Below are 15,238 nucleotides of genomic sequence, written 5' to 3'. Positions count from 1 at the left end.
TCACGTATATGTAGAAATAAAAAGAAAAAATGTCAAACTCACAGTAATGAAGAGTACTAGAGTGAATGCTGTTTACCAGATGGAGGAGGGGAGGTGGATATTCCTCAAAGGGTACAAACTTTGACTTATCAGATAAGAAAGTTCTGGAGACCCAGGGGTCCCCATCTAATGGTGACTACAGTTCATACCCATGTACTGTATATGTGAAATGTGCTAAGAAAGTAAATCTCAAGTATTCTCAACACACATACAAAAGGTGACTGTAAGGGGATAGATGCTTTAATCAGCTCAACTGTGATAAGCATTTCACAGTGTGTATGTGTATCAAAACGTCATGTCATACACTTAAATAGACACACTTTTTATTTCAAATCATACCTCAATAAGGCTAGAAGGGAAAAAAGTTACAAAACAAACAAGAAGTCCAGCCATTGCAAACTAACATTGACAGAAGATGTAAGCAAACGTCTATTTGTTTCAGAAACCTCATCTCTGCTCACTCCCCTCCTCTGCTGGCTAACTGCCCTCCCTGGGACTTGGACCAGAGTGCACATTCCCACCAGATGTGCTTTCATGGTAATGGAATTAGCTCCCTAGGCGGGGTTCACGCGGGATGCCGAGGGCCTTGTCTCCTTCAAACACAACGGTTTTCTTTGAAGTTTTCCTGCTGCATCCATTCAACAAGCCTTCCCGGCTCTAGAATTTGAAACAAACCCAATATGGTTTTTTATGGTGGTAAAATACACACAACTTAAAATTTGTCATTTTAGCCATTTTAAAGCGTACAGTTCTGTGGCATTAAGTACATTCACATTGTTGTGCAGCCATCACCACCATCCACCTTAATGTTTTCATCCTCCCAGACTGAAACTCTGTCTCCATTAACACTAACTTCCCCCTCCCCCAGTCCCGGGTAACCACCATTCTACTTTCTGTCTCTATGAATCTGACATTCTAGGGACCTGTTCATATACGTGGAGTCATACTGTATTTGCCCCTTTGTGACTGGCTCACTTTACTGAGCATAATGTCTTCAAGGGTCATCCATGTTGTGACCTGTGTCAGAATTTCCTTCCTTTTCAAGGGTGAATAATATTCCATTGCATGTATATACTGCATTTTGTGTATCCAGTCATCTGTCAATGGACACTTGAGTTGCTTCTACCATTTGGCTATTGTGAATAATGCAATGAACACTGTATACAAATATCTGTTTGAGTTCCTGCTTTCAATTCTTTTGGGCATACACCCAGAAGTGGATCATACAGCAATTCTATTCAATACTTTTTAAACCAAGTCAAGATTCTAAATAATAACCTGTCCAGTTTCCTCTGCCTTTTAGAATGGGCTGGGCTGGGAGTGGAAAAGTGGGCAGGCAGCATAATCTACAGTTCAGATCCTGGGCTTTGTCCTCAGACAAACCTGGTTTACAACCTCACTCTGCCATTCATCAGCTCTGAAACCTTGGGTATGCTACTTAAACTTGAATCCTGTTTCCTCACCTATAGCATGGGATAATACCAATCTTATATAACTTAGATAGTGTTGATGATGTGTTAGTACAGTGCTTGGCACACAGCATTCCATGAACGGCTTCTCTTAACTAGAGCACTTCCGTCTCCATAGCCCCGGGTGGTGGCTAGGGAAGGGCACCTGCACCGAGGCGAGGCCCACAGGTTCTGATCACAGCCTCTTCTCATGGCGCGCTGAGCTGCCCTAGGAGTTGACAGCGCAGGAAGACTGTGAGACTTTCTTCATTTCTTACTGAGCAGAGCTGCACATAGAAAGAACTCTGCTCTCTTCCTGGGGCCTCTTCTTCTTAACGGCCTTATGGAGACATAGTTTACATACCGTAAAACCTATCCATTTAAAGTGTACAAATTCAATGGTTTCATACTTGTGTGCCTATCATCACAATCAATTTTCATCACCCCCAAAGGAAGCGCTGTACCTATGAATGGTTACCCACCCCGAACTGCCCATCCTTCCCAGCCTATGGCAACTCTCATCTACTTTCTGTCTCCGTGGCTTTGCCTACTCTGGTCATTTCATAAAAATGGAACCATACAAAATACATCCTTTTGTGTCTGGCTCCTTTTCCTTAATATAGTGTTTTTAAGGGTCATCTACATTGGAGCAGGTATCAGTACTTCATTCCTTATTAGGGCTGAATAATCTTCCATCATATGGATGGACCATGTTTGGTTTATCCATTCATCACTTAATGGCCACTGGGTTGTTTCCACTTTTTGGCTGGCGTGAACAGGGCTGCTGTGAACATTCTTGTACACCTTTTTGTGTGGACATATGTCTTCATTTCTCTTGGGTCTGTACCTAGGGGTGGAATTCTTGGATTGTACAGCTTCTTCTTTTTAAGTCAGTATAGAACTGTTGCTTCCAGAATCTGTCAGGAGGGTACCAGACCAGCAGAAACCAAACTCCTGGGGTTGGCTCCACTCAGAGAGAGCCTTAAAAAGCTGTTGAAGTTTGTAATCTCACTGCGTTGATACCGAGCATCTTCTTTGAGTTCCTTCTTATAAGAACTCCAGTGTCCTTTAAATATTGACTTTGCTACCTGGCTGGCGATATTCCTCTGTATGTCCACCTGTATTTAAAATCACTTTCCCTGGATGATGGACATTTTAATATTCTGCACTTAATGTCCTATTACTCTAATTAAAACTACTTACTTTTTTGTTGACCCACTCTCCAAAAAGACAGAATTCCTGCTTTTTTCTAGATGGCTCCAGTCACAAAGCAGAGGCAGAGTTGATAGGCTCTTCCTTGCAAGTTGCCTGGGAACCACCAATGAAATTATCTTCATCAGAGTATAGTTTGAGGGGGATATAGCGCATGCCTCTTGCAGTTCTGCAAATCCCCATTTCTGGTCTGCTTCTCCTTCCAGCATCAACCTACACAAGAGGCTCTGAGCTCACATGAGCTGCAGAAAAAGTCACGCTTTCTCTCCAGTATCTGACCTCTCCCAAACGTATTACATAGTTGATGTGCTGCCAACTCACTTCTGCCTTTGGTCAAAATGTATTGGGCATTGTAGGGCTCTACAACTCACAAAGAGAAAAACGATTGTGCTGTCTTCCAGGAGTTGAAAAAGGGTTCCAGAAAAGACTAATGGTAGAGAAGGGGCTCTGAGAGACTATTATCAAATTAAGTTTCATGATGACAAAAGAAAAAATTTCTGCCAAAGTTTTATATACAGAAAAATGATACTAAGTAGTTTTCCTTAGTTAAAGAATTTTGAATAAGTAGCCAATAAGGACAATGAGTGTCCTTATGAGTGATTTCCAGAGTATGTCACAAAAAACCTTATATATTATGACTTTTGAGCATTACATAAGGAACCGTAATATATTTCCTGCTCAAAACCCGAGAAAACACAAAGATGCAACAGAAAACAAACTTGGTGACAGAAATGACTTTGGACTTAAGACTGGGGGTAAGAAAGAGAAAAAAGTAAAAGAAAGTGAAGGATTAGGGTTAATAGAAAGGAAAAGTTCTTTCGGATTTTCAATAGAAGCAAGTGCTAGAGATCTTTAAGAAAAGTTAAAAGGTAAAAATGAGCTTAATCCTTTAGACAGAGAAGTTTTGCTCTCCACAAACATGTTAATACTTTTAAAGCCTTAAAAATAAATAGTCTTTCTTAAAATCAGAGGACTTCTAAGTGGTTGCTGTAGATAAATTTAATCCCCACAGAAGCATAATATTAATGTTCATTGAACACCTACTAAGTTCCAGGCTTATGCTGGGCACTTTATACACAGAACTGAATGTCACCCTTGTTAACACTACTAGGAAACAGGTATTAAAGTCTCTGTTGTAGGGGCAAGAAGACAGAGGTCTGGAGAGGGCGGGTAGCCTGTTCTAAATGACAGGGGCTGGTGAGTTGAGAGCTGTGACTCGTCCAGGCTCCTGGCCCAAGGCCCATGGGGAAACAGTCAAAGTTCAAACCATCTCATCAACGCGACTCTATCAACATGGCTAATGCATCACAACTAGAACTTTGATCAACAATACACTCCAAAGTTAGGCAACAGAATATCAAGCTCAATTCACAACATAGGCCACACTGTATTTACAGAAACTACAGCTGGGGTTAAGGGGATGAGGAGTATTATGTAAAAGTAAATGTTTGGTTTTATTATAAAACAGTACCTCTTTACTGGTTTTTGACACTTTTGATGTAATTGTGTTTAATACTATGCAATATATTTAAAAAAAATAAAGTTTAACTAAACTTTGACAAGATTTTAAACATTTGTGGAAGAAGGGGAATTTATAAGCACATAATGAGTATATCCAAACTCACAGGGCTTTAGCCTTGAAGGAGACCCACATGCAGGTTTAGTCAAACTAAGCATTTTACTTAGAGCAGAAGTGTTCCAGGCTGTTACAGGTGTTCATGGGTTTGTGGCTGAGGCCCCTTTCTGGAGCCTGGGTTTAGGCTTAGGAATGGCACGTGGTGCTTCAACTGGCTTTGCACCTGTAAGCATGTGAGGCCTGGCATTTCCTTGCTGGTCATTTCTTAGGTTCTTAGCCAATAAGAGCCTGTTAAAAAAATCTAACAAGTGTACTTAAAAATAGTTAAAATGGTAAACTTTGTTATGTGTATCTTACCAGAGTTTTATTTTGAACTTTGTTTTTTAATCTAGAGTTTTCATGACTGAAAAATCTATACTTTTTTTTTGTTTAATTAATTAATTTATTTTTGGCTGCGTTGGGTCTTCGTTGCCGCATGTGGGCTTTCTCTAGTTGCAGAGAGCGGGGGTTACTCTTCGTTGCGGCGCGCGGGCTTCTCATTGCGGTGGCTTCTCTTGTTGCGGAGCACGGGCTCTGGAGTGCAGGCTCAGTAGTTGTGGCACACGGGCTCTAGAGCACAGGCTCGGTAGTTGTGGTGCACGGGCCTAGCTGTTCCACGGCATGTGGGATCTTCCCGGACCAGGGATTGAACCCGTGTCCCCTGCACTGGCAGGCGGACTCTTAACCACTGCACCACCAGGGAAGCCCCAGAATCCATACTTTATGAAAAGTAACTGAACGTTCGCCACGTTTGTGGAACTGAAAAGAAGATGGCACTGTCTAGGGCACAGGCCCTTCATGGGAAGGGAGGAGATGGGGATATGGGTGGTGCTGTGACCCCGGCTTCACACAGCTTCATATTTTCTATGAAAAGGACGATTCTCACTTCTGTTCTACCTACCACCCCACTCTCCCTTCTGCAGGTTATGTTAAAGTGAAAGACAACCTGCTTTTCAGTTTTTCCCTCTAACTTTGAAACATGATTTCTTCATCCATGACCTCACCTTCCTTTAAGGAGATAATGTCAGTAGACAGCATCTTTTTGGGGCTTACAGCCTTGCCCAGCTGTGAAGAGCCCAGTATGCTTCAGAGACTCTGCCTCTTAATTTCAGTTTTTGGGAACACCTCTGCCTAAAAAGAGCACTGTCACCTGCAGTCGTACTGAGCTTGCCTGCATCATGCTGTGGTGTCCCAAGGTCCGCTGGCACGCCTGTGTCCTTGCCCTACCCCGAATCACCAAGTGGCTGCACTCTGGATATTCTCCATCCAGCCCTTTGTGAAACTTCAAGGAGCTGAGATGCCATATGCATCGTCTCAGAGCAGGTGCGACCTCAGTCATGCCACTGCAGGTCCCGAACGGCTCACGGATGATGCTGAGGGCTCACCTGAGAAGGGTAGGTGACATCTGTTAGTGCTTCAAGACCCAGGGCTGTTCTGAAGATCTTCAGTCTGGTGCTTGGGTTGGTGCACCTCGGTCATGCAGAATACAACAGCTGTTTTGAACTGATGTCAAAAAGTTACCCAGTAATTTTCAGCTATGTCTCATGCAGGTGATGAACTGTCTCCTCTGGGGTAAGGTTTCTCCACCGGGAATCATGTGAGCTCTTGCTGACTTACGGGCAGGTTTCACTGGTGATACTAGTAATTCCTATTTCTCTGATGCAATATGTTGGGGGCTGTGACAGACAGTGAGAGGCAGACAGCCATGACAACAGGATCCTGTTATTCTGAGGACGACTGAGCTCTGAGTCCTCGGCCCGGAGATGCAGGCTGGCCTCTGGCCTCCTGGATATGCAGAGACCCGGCTAAAAGCCAAGTGAAGAAACTGGCTTCATCATCTGTCTGCCCTGTTCTCTCTGTCCCGACAGGATTCTAAAGGTGCCGCTGTTCTCTTCTGCAGTCCTCAGACACACAAGGCATTTTGGTTTTGTGGAGGCAGATGTCACCCTCGGGAAACTCGAGGGCAAGAGGATATGAAGAGGCTCAGGAGAACTAAAAACAGAGCAAGGTTTAACAGCGTAATAAGACGTTCCACCAGCAGATGGCAACAGAGGACTTTGTGAGCTATTCTGGCAGCCGTTCTGAAGTGCGGGAAGGGAGCTTTTAGCGGCTATTGTATAAGTGATTTATGTGTTTGGATTCTGCTCAATGTTATACATGCATTACTGAATAAAACATTCACAGTGTAGTTTCCACCAGCAGCTGAGCTCCAGTTCCCAAGGCCCTGAGTCCTAATTCCCAAGGCTCCAAAGAGCCCCTGACATCAAATTGCTTTCCTCCCAGAAAAGCCGTTTCATACCCCAGAAAAAGAAATGCTTGCGGCGGCGAGGGGCGGTGAGAGAGGTCTGGGGTGACCGCCCCACCGGGACGGCCGACTTCTGTCAGCCTTCCTGGGGGCAACCCGTCCAGGGCGTCCTGTGCTCCCACCGGGTGCCTGCATCTCCTCCATCCTTCGCTGCCTGCTGGGCGGGGCGCGGGGGCAGCCTCGGCTCAGGCCGGGAGGAGCGGCTTATTCGTAAGGAGTGTGTCGAGAACGTAAGAAAGGAGAAATCCTCCCACAGGGTATTAAGTGATGGGGTTTTCCTCCCGCTTTCCCAGAGACCCCGCACCTCCGACGGCTGCCGGGCCGGGCTGAGCGGCTGCCCTCCCTGCTCTCGTGGTTTCCGGACCCAGGCTGCCCGCTGCCTCCGAGGCCTCCGGGGCCGAGGCGCCGTGCGGGGCGTTGCCGGACGCGCCGCGGGAGGAGGGCGCGAGCCGCGGAGCCGCCGGCACGGCCGAGGGGTGGCCGGGCGCGGCGGGGCGGCCCGGGCCGGAAGCGCCCCTCGTGGAGCCCGTGCGGCGGGCAGAGGGCGGAGCCGAGAGACGGGCCGAGCCCGGCGGGCGGCACCACCTGCCGTGTCAGGCGCGGGGCTGGGCCGTCCTGCGGCCTTGCTCGCCGCCCGGCATGCCAGCCGCCGTGCCAGGCAAGCCCTTGCCGCCGCTCCCCAGGCCGCCTCCCCTCTGCCTCTGTCCCGGAACAACGGAGAGGACACCCTCCGAGGGTAAGCGGAGACGGCGTTCTCCTCTCTTTGCAGCAGAGGAAGACGAGGCTCGCAGGGACCAGGAAACGCGCTCAGGTCCCCCCGGCTTCGGTGTGCTGCACCAGGGCGCAGAGTCAGGCTGCCCGCGGCCCCCGGGCTGCGACGGTGAGGGCGCGGCTGAGGCAAAGCCGCGTGGCCCTCGTCGCACACGGGACGTGGCTGCCCCGGAGCAGACAGGAGTAACGCGCCACCCCTCATTCCCCGCGCCCGCTGTGAACCGGCATCGACGTCGGGAAGGCCCGCAGGGTGCCTGTAGCAGACGCGAGCTCCATCTGCACCCGGGCCCTCGTCACCGGTGCTGTATGTGGTCCTCCTGACCGCCCACCCCGCATCGCCAGCCCGGACTTCTCCCCCGGGCCCCCGAGCAGCACGGTGGCTCCCTCCGTGACCGCCAGGCTCCTCCGTCCCTTCCCGGCCCTGCCGCCTCTCCCGCACCCTCCGCCCTCCACCGCACCCTCCACCCTCCACCGCACCCTCCACCCTCCACCGAGCTCGCGGCCTGCACACGACGCCTCCACCAGCAGCACTCCACATACGCTTAAGCTTTTCATTGCTGCAGCCCCTCGGCGGCACACACGCCATGCTGCCCCTTGACTGCTTACATTCTCTCATACGCTCTCCGCGCACGCGGTGCTCCTCACCCATGTTCACACCTGCTTCCCGGTGAGACAGCAAGCTGCTGGGCACCCGCCTGCCGCCAGCCCGTAAGCCCGAAGCATCCTTCCCTGCAAGGCCCCACTGAACAGTGTCCGGGAAGGACCCGAACCGTGTAGAGTACATTCACAAAGTACCTTTATAATGTACTTCCAACTGTAAAGTGTGAGTTTTGGATTTTTTTCAGAGCTTAAGTTTCATTTTTTTAATCATCTAGAACAGCTCCTTTAACAAAATTTTAGTTTTTGACATGATGCTTGCTTGGTACAACAAAACTGTACTTTACACTTGAAATTTTGTATTAATTATTACACTTTTTAAGCTGGCAGGATGACACCATAGTTCAGATAAACGATCAGGGGAGCAATATTTAGCCAACTTAGCTTTCTGTTGGATGTGCAGTCCCTAGTGCTCAGCAACAACTCAGTGAAACTTGATTAATATGCGTGATGTTTTCAGGTTTTCAAAAATATAAGAGAAACAGGAACTCATGGGGTGATATTAAGCAATATTATAAGCATATATAAAACGAGGATAACAAAATGAGGACCTAAAGGAAACCATGCTCACAAAAAAGCCCTCGACTGTGAGCTTTCCTACGAGAGGCCCTGCAGCCCAAGACTCTTATAAAGAGCATCTTACGGCCACCAGCTCATTAGTTCTCAGGGGTTGTGAGGACACAGGTAGCAGGGATGCTGTGTGGTTCATCATTTCAGACACTGAAATGGAGGTGAGGGAAACATGAGATGCTTAACCGAGGTCACACAGCCTGTCACAACAGCTCTCCTAGATGTTGGCTTTCAAAGTCACAGCTCAAACCACTGGTGGATCCTTATGGCTTTTCCGGACATTCTCCAAGTGTTCTTGGTGGGGGCAGGGAGGAAAGAACCAGAAACGGCACAGTAACCCTCAGCTGCCCGATTCACCTAATCTCTTTGGCTACTGAATCTTCTAGGATTAGAAGAAGATGCACTAAAGTCGGTGGGAAAAGTAATCTAAAAATCTTGGCATGTCTTACGGGAAACAAAATAGCCCCAAAGTCTTCCATTGCTGTGATCAGGATATCAAAGGGCTTCTTGTATCTTAAAATACGTCTGGGTGAGTGGTCAGAGCTTCAGATAAGCTCCCCCCTGAGCCATGAGTGGAATAGTGAAACTACGAGATAATCGAAAATTTGGAGCCAATGTTCCCCTAAAGTTAAATATGAATATTTGTAAATGTAAATATCAGATAAATCATACATGTGCATGTACATATGTACGTACGTACGTACACACACACATACACACACACACACACACACACATGGTGTATGAGCCATTTCAAGGATATGCCATCTTACTAGCTCATCACAGTACTAAGTTGGTCACTCCAGTAAGTGATTTCCTACAAGTAAAACATCACTTAAAAATAATGTCAACAACTCTAGGATAAGTATAAAAAAGCCATCCAACCTTCATGCACAGAAGCCTCCCTGAGCCCTTGCTGACTTTCAGACACTCTTCTCTCAGGCGGAGTAGGACAGGGCACTGAGAGGCAGCTCTGTGCTGTGGCCTGTCTGTCCCAACGTGAGCTGTCGGCAAAAGAATCCAAGCACGCACGCTTTGCGGGTGATGTCAGTGGAGGTGGACGAGCCACCACTCCATTCTCCACGTTACTCTCCAAGGCGCTAATGGCAAACGATACAGAGAAATCAACCTCATCTGCCCTCCTTGCAATTCTTTCTTAGAGCCTGATTTTCCCTGATGACAGCACTTTTTTCTCCTCTCTGTTTAACCAAGTCTGGGGACCAGCTTTGCCATTTCCTAGTCGGCTGTCGCGTCACCTTGTCTCAGCTGGCTCCTGGGTGAGGTGGAGATAACGACGCTGCCCGCCTCACAGGCCTGTGAGCGCAGAGGGATGTGAGACGCGAGCGCAGTGCCTGGCCGCAGCAGGCACTTAGTAACAGCCAGAAGCAGAGGGATCCCTGCTCTGCGGCCTCTCCTTTGGCCAGCGCCAACAGTGTGGGAGACACCAAATGCACGCGTGCTCTGTAACCTGGAGAGTACCAGACCCTCACTGGTCCACCTTGACTCCCACACCTCCGGGATCCCCTCCTCCTTCGAGCTCAGGCTCTGACGGCTTCCCGAGTCCCGGGACTACAGCTGAAGGAATCACGTGCATCTCAGGTTCACCAAAATCCGTGTCCTCGTTGTGTCTCTCAGGCCTGCTGCTGATCTTGGTTTGGCTTCCCAGTGACAAGACCCCTGTGAGCAGCCCCAGCCATCTCTGCATACCCACCCCCCCCGCCACTGTGACCTTACATCTGAGCCCCTATCAGCTCCTTCCTGCATTCTTGCTCCCCAGCCAGACCAGAGGGCTCCCCTCTCATCCCCGTCCACAGGGGTGCCCCACAGACACGGCTCGAGGTGACCTCTACTCACTTAACCTCCTACCCAAATCTGGAGCGGCTCCAAAATGCCTTTCAATAACTCTCAGCCTGGCCCACCCACCTTTCTAGCCTGGCTCCTTGCTGGAAACATCCTCCCCAGGTCACACGTGCCAATTCCACCCATTTTAAGTCCTTGAGCCAATGACTCCTCTACCAGAAAGTGCTTATCTTGCCCCCAGTAGCATACATGATCTCCTGTTATCAGTTCTCCTAGCATTTTATCAGGAGGCAATATGATTTCATAGGAAAAGCACGGGCTTCGAAAACACAAAACATTGCTTCTAAATCCTGGCACAATATTCTAGCTGCACGGCCTTTGATCCCTTATTTATAAAACGGGATAGTAACACCTAGCTCACAGGATTATCATGATAATTAAAATAAAATGTATATAACGTACAAAGTGGAGTCCCTAAGGCACACAGAGAGGCTAACTAAATGTAAGTTTACTTTCCCTTGTCCTTCTCAACTGCTATTTTTCACTTTCACTTCCTTTCACTTGTGTGGCTGTTTCCCCTCCCTGGCTGGACGGGGGCCCAGGGGGGCAGGGCCTTTGGGTGACTCACTGCTGGAGTTGCCACAGCAGCTAGCACAGCCCCCTGGGCACAGAGGGTGATGCACACGTGCTGAATGAATGAATGAAAGTATGAGGATAATATTCTTGCTAACATGAATCACTGGAATCACTGAGTATGAGAATTGGAAAGGACCTTAGAAATAAACCACCAACTCAACTTCACTTTATAGATGAGGCCACCATAGCCAGAGAAGGCAGGTGACTTGCCTGAGGTTGGCACACAAGTCAACAGGCACACACTCAGCTCCGAGCTCCATCACCCACCATGCTGTTCCCTGATCAACGGGACAGGGCTGGGAGGTATGTGACGCCAAAAGTATTTCTTAGGAGAATGTTACCACCCATATAACTTATGCCACTCGGGGAAACATCCATAGGAAATAAACAACTTGTAATCTGACAACACATCTGTGGTAAGTGTCTCAGTGCCTGGCATGACAGACTAAACAAGGGACCAGAGCTGGCTTTTAATAATCTTTCATCCTTCTAATCTAAACAAAGTACATCCCACTGTGTCTTCTTTGGTAAAAAGAAATACAGAAAGATACAAAAGGAAGATCCTGATAATTCCAAAAGAGAAAACAGAGAGCTTGCCCCTTAGAAGTAAAACATCCCAGATAAAAATACTTAATTGCAGCAATTAAGCCTGAGAACACCCTATACAGGAACACACAGAATCCTCTGATTCTAAATTACTGGCTCTCCCTTAAATTCAGCACAGAAAATTACCTGATATATGTTATCATAAATTCTGGGCTACAATTTTTGCATAAGTCATAGAATAACCTCTGAAAAAAATCCTGTAAATTAGATACTCTAAGTCTTTGAGCCACTAATTTTAATCATTATCAGTCTGGAAGTTTTAAATGGCTTTCTGCTGAACTTCCCCACCCCCATCAAGTAATTATCAGAAATATTGATCTCACTCCATACATTCAATCTTCTAAGATCATAAAATATTAGCCTATTAACATAAAAAAATGCAACTGAGCGGAATTAGATGGCAGAGGGAATTTCCTATAACACGTGCAAACTGGGTCTATGTAAGGAAGAGTTTTAATATACTCTGACACCCCCCTCCCAGTCCCCAAGTCCTGGCCTGGATGGGAAAGGAGTTTACAAAGGGGGTGATGTAGTAGAGAGAGTGGAGTGGAGGACCTAAGGTCGTGCAGCATGTACATGAAACATCGGGAAACAAAACTCCGGTACCTCATTCTACAGATTTAAAAATCTGATTCACAAATTCACAGTAACTAAACCCAAACTACATACTGAGTGTCAGTGGAGGGGCATCACAATTCAAGTCCCTTCACCCCGGGTCTGGGAATTTTTACAAACGATGTCACTCTAAGAGGATGGTTGGCTGAATGGATGGTTGGGAGGAAGAAGAAGGATACAGAAACCCTTTCCTGTTCAAAATCACGGAGCCCCCTGCACTGCCTATTGCTAGACGAATGGCTCAACAATACTAGAGAAACACAGGACAGGTTTTCAGACTCCGTCTTCACTAGGCTAACAATTAACTTCTCAGCTACCATAACCACACACAGAAGAAATGACTGATGCTGGTAAATTCTATCATTTTCCAATAACTGAGTCTACATAGGTGTGTATGCATGTGTGTGTGCGCGTGTGTGTCTGTGTTGGGGGAACCACACACACACATATTTAGTGATCAGACACATTTGTATCAGGATGTCTTGGAACCTACCAGAAAATGGGGATTCTAATACTGGTTCTGCCATTACCTTGTCGTGCAGTGTTAGGTCTGTTTTCTCAGCAGCAGAAGGTGAATACAGCCTCTCCCAGCCACTCTGAAGGTTAAAATGATAATGCATGGGGAGCACTTAAAAAAGAAGTAAAACATTAAGCAAAGGTCTTTGGTTTGGTGCAGCTCTCAGGTTGTGTGTATTCCAGGCATCTCACATGCTCCCCGAGAAACAACTACCAGCTGATTTCTATGGCTAAGAGGAAAGGGCAGAGAGGAAAGTCTTGAGATGTCTTTGGAAGCAGGCTGGGCAGACTGGACATCCTCTAGAGGCGCCCATATAGATTTATAACATGGTCACTCAATATCAAATTCTTCTATAGGACTGTATCATCTTTCTTGTACAGTGTTTGCCAAAACAGGAGGCAAAGGTAAACGATGAATAACCCCTTATCAAACCCCAGATAACAAGGCACATTGCCACCAGCTCTGTAGAGGCAGGCCGTCCTAGAGGCGCAGCCTCATCTCAAGATGCAAGGCAGCCGTCCACAAGCCGAGGCCGCCAGCCCGTCTCTGCAGTGGCCCAAGAGGCCCCGGCGGCAGCGGAGCACCTGGGGGACGTGTTGGGAGCCCAGGCGCCTGCTAAGGGCCAGGCCTGTAAGGGGCCAGGGGCAGGCACTCTGCCTGTAAGGGTGGGGCGTCCAATCTGAAAGGACCCAAGCAATTGTTTGAAACAGAGAGTCAGCCCACCGGTAGCAGAAAGTATAAGCAGGGAGACAGCAAGGAGACAGGAAAGGGGACCAGTGGGAGCTGCTGCCATATCCTTGCAGGGCTTCCAGTCTCGGTGAGGCAGGACGGGTGACCTGCGGGGGCTCGTGGCCGAGAGGCCTTGTTTCCCTAGGTGTCCTCAGAATAAATCCCATCCCAGATCTGTTCCATGCAACCAAACCTCCGAACCTCTTCCTATCTGTTTTATGCCAACAGAAAGGGCTCAACACAAGGAGACGTTCGGGTCCCCTCGGGGAGAGAAATCGTGACCGCCGGAGGTGGCCCTGACTTCCCTGAAGCAGCCTGCAAACCTGTAAGGGTCTCCAATCACAGCAAACATCACAGTACTATTACAAGACTTTCCCCTATCCTCCCATCCAGACTGATTCCATCTTTTCGAGAGAAAGAAAGAAAGAAAAAAGCACCCTTCCAGCGTTTTGAATTTTGCCGGATGAATCAGTGTAAAACAATGCTAAGTCCACCTTCTAGAACTTTCCCCTTAAACTCAGATAAATGGCACAGAACGGCAGGTTCAGAGGTTTGTGACCCTTACAAAATAGAGAAAGCGTTCTTCTACCCCTTAAAATCATATGGATATTTGCTCATTTATAAATCGATATTGAATGAAAGCCTACAATATGGAAAAGTATTTTCTCATGAAATCAAGAATAAACTAGTATGGCAAAAGTTTCCACTTAATGCCTACATTTTATTCTATGACTGATAATTTCACTTAAAAGCAAACATTTATGTGAATAAGGACTTAGCTGCCTGCTAAGGACTAAGATGCAGTACTCTGATAACCGGTACTTTATTACCAGACTCAGGCTGCCGTTTCCTACACTTGTTAAGGTAGACACACGGCAACTGTTTCTCGCACGGTTAGATGTTCACGGCCAGTTAACACTGTAAAGAGTTCTTGGTATGAGGCAACTAAGTAGTGTCTGGTGTTTCAAAGAGAATGCTGAGACTGTACATTTACAACAGTCTGCTTTAGCTGAAGAAGGAATCCTGCGGGGTGCTGGAAAACAGAAACAACACAGCAAAATCCCCAGAGGTGGCACTTAGCAGTGAGTACCGCTTCTCATTCCACCTGGCTCAATAATGAAAACATGAGGGAGGGTCCGTTTTCTCTAAGATCAACATATTAATCCATTTAAAGAAATGCCACAGGAGGCTGTTCCTACTTTTCTTTAGAAGACAGATTTGGTTTGCTCGTTTACAACTGAATGCATCTCTCCATCTTAACAGCGCCTGAGCCGGAGGAGGGTACCGGCTGGACTAAATCAAGCCCACGGGAAAGACAGCAGTGAGAGGCCCTGCTGCCGCCATGACTCCTGATTCGATGGAAAGAGGCCGCGGGTCTTTGAAAAGAGCAGCATCTCTAAACTCCAAGTCAGCAACAACACAAAGCATGTCCCACTCTGCTTATTACTGGGGCAGACTCAGAGAGAAGGAAAAAAAGGAAGAAAAGTGAGTCCTTATCCTCCCAAAGGTTTTATTCTTATCTGTTTATCTATCCATCCATCTGCATGTATGCCCACATGTGTATTTATGTATGTACATACTTACATTCATATGTATTTATATAGATTTAAGATTAATCAATATTTCAAAGTATTTCAAGAAGCATAAGCAAATACGGGCAGAAAAACCTTTGGCAGGTGCTCATAAGCCAGCATTAATAACAATATTCTTTTCCAAAG

The 15,238-nt window shown here is 47.2% G+C and overlaps 1 protein-coding gene and 1 long non-coding RNA gene across 6 annotated transcripts in view; one reads left to right on the top strand and one right to left on the bottom strand.

Moving 5' to 3' along the window:
- The window catches only part of LYRM4 (LYR motif containing 4), a 120,836-nt gene that overhangs the window by 20,502 nt on the left and 85,096 nt on the right, over positions 1 to 15,238 (bottom strand). The window lies entirely within an intron of this gene.
- Positions 6,805 to 15,238, top strand: part of LOC103004206 (uncharacterized) — a 13,291-nt gene continuing 4,857 nt past the window's right edge. For all 4 annotated transcript variants that reach the window (XR_009009499.1, XR_003622586.2, XR_009009500.1 and 1 more), the window contains exons 1-3: positions 6,805 to 7,355; positions 13,749 to 13,845; positions 14,784 to 15,005. This is a non-coding gene — a long non-coding RNA (uncharacterized LOC103004206). The remainder of the gene's footprint in view (positions 7,356 to 13,748; positions 13,846 to 14,783; positions 15,006 to 15,238) is intronic.

Source organism: Balaenoptera acutorostrata, chromosome 10, assembly GCF_949987535.1.
Source record: "Balaenoptera acutorostrata chromosome 10, mBalAcu1.1, whole genome shotgun sequence".
Lineage (NCBI taxonomy): Eukaryota > Metazoa > Chordata > Mammalia > Artiodactyla > Balaenopteridae > Balaenoptera > Balaenoptera acutorostrata.
Note: the sequence above shows the minus strand (reverse complement) of the source record. Positions and strands in the feature narration are given on the sequence as shown.